This window comes from Lactuca virosa, chromosome 5, assembly GCF_052849685.1.
Source record: "Lactuca virosa cultivar CGN04683 chromosome 5, Lactuca_virosa_CGN04683_v6, whole genome shotgun sequence".
In the NCBI taxonomy this organism is placed as follows: Eukaryota; Viridiplantae; Streptophyta; class Magnoliopsida; order Asterales; family Asteraceae; genus Lactuca; species Lactuca virosa.
The window spans coordinates 175,372,020-175,374,887 of NC_136430.1; positions in this window are offsets into that span (position 1 = coordinate 175,372,020).

The window sequence follows — 2,868 nt, forward strand, 5'->3', positions numbered from 1 at the left end:
TTTGTAGAAACATAAAGATCTTTTTTCTAGTACTTGGGGTTTTACAGAGCATCCCTTGCAAACATGAACTTTCATAAAACAAATTGGTTCAAAATTATTTTGAAGATAAATGGGGTATTCAACCCCAACCAGTTATGAAATGTAGCACTATATAGTGCATGAGTTCCAGATGTTGCTGTAAGTTCGAGAATTTGTGTAGAAACTTATATAAGGTTTTAGTTCATGAAAATTTACGTCTACAGAGATATATGTGTCAAGTTTATAAAATAATTTTCTCCGGATTTATGTTGGGGTCTAAGGCCTTTGATCATGTAATGTAAACCTAGTTATCATAGAAAAAGTGTTGATTGAGCAACTATTTTGTAAAAATGGTTGAAAATCGAAATATGAAAGTTTAACAGTGAGACCACTTGGTTTTGAAAGTTAACTCAAAGAAATACTTCTCGGAAAAAGAATCTCATGGTTTGGTCAAGTAATGAGTGAGATATGACCGTTCAAATTAAGGTAAAGAAATCTAGCAGATTGCATGTATGCTAGTGGGTTGGAAAAATGAACTTTAATAATTGTTTTTGAGAAAATCATTTAAAGATATCATGTTCTTTACATGTACTATTCATGTTTCTAGAGATAAAAGTGATTAAAACATAAAATATACACATGCACTCCAATACAAAGTCTTTGTTCTCAAGAACTCTTAAAATGAGTTTGATGTTCTTAACTTGAAAATCGATTTTGTGCTAATATCATGAACATGCAACCTTATTTTTACACATTAATGATGTCAAAACACATCCATGATGTTCTAAAAACATTTCAACCATAAGAAAACAATTTTTGAAGAAGATGGAGGTGTAAAATTGATTTTTGATGTTGTAAGAGCATGCATGGGTTAATCTTTGATCTTAACATTGATTTGATCATGGATTATCACCATTTTTAACACATGCAACATGTTATGGTGATAACCTACAAACATCAAGATGAAAGGAAAGTTCTAGCCTTTAAAGAGCACATAATCCAAGGATGAATAGAAAATAAGCTAAAACTTGCATTAAGATGAAGAGAATGATGGAGAGAGTGAAGTCTCTTACCTTGACTTACATTTTGAGGCTTCAAAAACACCCAAATATCTCATTATTTTCGTAGGTTGAAGGCTGATTTTTGGTAGAAAAAGTTGAGAAAAGTAGAGAGTGTTTTTAGAGAGAATAAAGAGAGAAAGTGAGAATGTTTCTCTCTGGATATGCTATCTCTCTCGTCATCTCTTTGGGGTTATCCTTCACGAAAGTAGGACACAAAACTCCAAAAATGTGAGCTAATATATGACTAATGAACCGGAAAAATCTCTCCGAAAGAAGTTACTTCTAACATCAGATTTTCTCTCTCTCAAGACATGCAAAATCTGACCTCGGGATTTTGCATAAAGAAGCAAGGTATAATAAAAGAGAGAGAGAGAGAGAGAGAGAGAGAGAGAGAGAGAGAGTGTGTGTGTGTGTGTGTGTGTGTGTGTGTGTTTGTGTGTGTGAGGGTTGTGTATGGCCGATTTTTTGGGGTGACGAGAGGCTTTATTATGATCTTGAATGCTGAAAATCTTTAATAATATTGCCTCTTAACCATTTTTATAAAATGATCTTTAATTTTTCTTAATATTCTATGTATTTTTATAAAATTCCAAGAGTTTATTTCTTGGTTTTATTCATGCATTTTGTTTTTAGAAATAAGTTTATAAACTTGAATTCTCTTTAATTAAATTATAGAAATGATAACATATGATTTGATTTTTATAAAATCAAATTTTATATGTCAAATTAATGAAAAAAAGGTTCACATATGAATGCAGGATTAGACAATCCTTGGATTATATGTTTGGTTCATAATTCAAATTATGAATTGTATTAAAATTGTCTTAATTTTGTAATTAAACGATATTATGATTTAATTTGTTTTCATTTGTTTAGAATACCTAAACTCGTTAAGCACTTGAAATGTCCCAATTGGGTAATTAGGGTATTTAACTTACCCTTTAGCTGTGATCTACCATATATGGTTTTGTGCTTAGTTTTAAGGTTGAAATTTGGCACTTTATAACCTAGTTGGTGTATTCACATATCAATGTGACTGCTTAGAAGAAGCTAAGTTACAACTAATTTTTCCGAGGGATCTATTATGTTGCGACCTAGTTCAACTTGTGACATCTAAAGCCAAGTTATGTACAGAATTGAAAATGATGAGGTTCTTGACGAGTACTAACATGAGTTTTGACGAATGTTACTAGATTCGGAAAGATTCTAAGCGAACATGTTTGGAGAACAAATATCAAAGCTTGCAGTTTCTTCTACATTCTCGATGCTTGATGTTTATCTTACTACAACTATATATTTGATAGATGCTTGCTTTAAAACTTAGCATGAACCAATCTTGGATTTGGTACTACGACTTCCTACAAATGCTACACGTGCTTCACATGTGTCACAAGGGGGAGATAGGGGTGGTACATCGAAGTTGGGAGGTGAATATAAAGGAAAAGGTGTTGGGAAGGTATTCTCTAAGATAATTCCAATTTCAATTCCAACCAAACCTGTACAAATGATGGAAACGACTGTAACTTCGAGTTTAGTTGTGACTCCAATTGTTGAAATTGATATTTCTAAGGTATAGTTGAAAAAAGGCTTAATCATCAACGAAGGAGATTGTTCTTCGATAGTCACAACTACAACAAGTAAAGATAAAGGAAAGTGTGTTGAGCCGTTTGATGAGGACATGAAAAGATTCAAAGAACTGGGGATAGAGAAGCTAAAATAGTTAAACAGCTTCTTGAGGAAAATAGAGAATGATCCACCAGGAATGAACAAGGGAGAAGTGAACAAGACA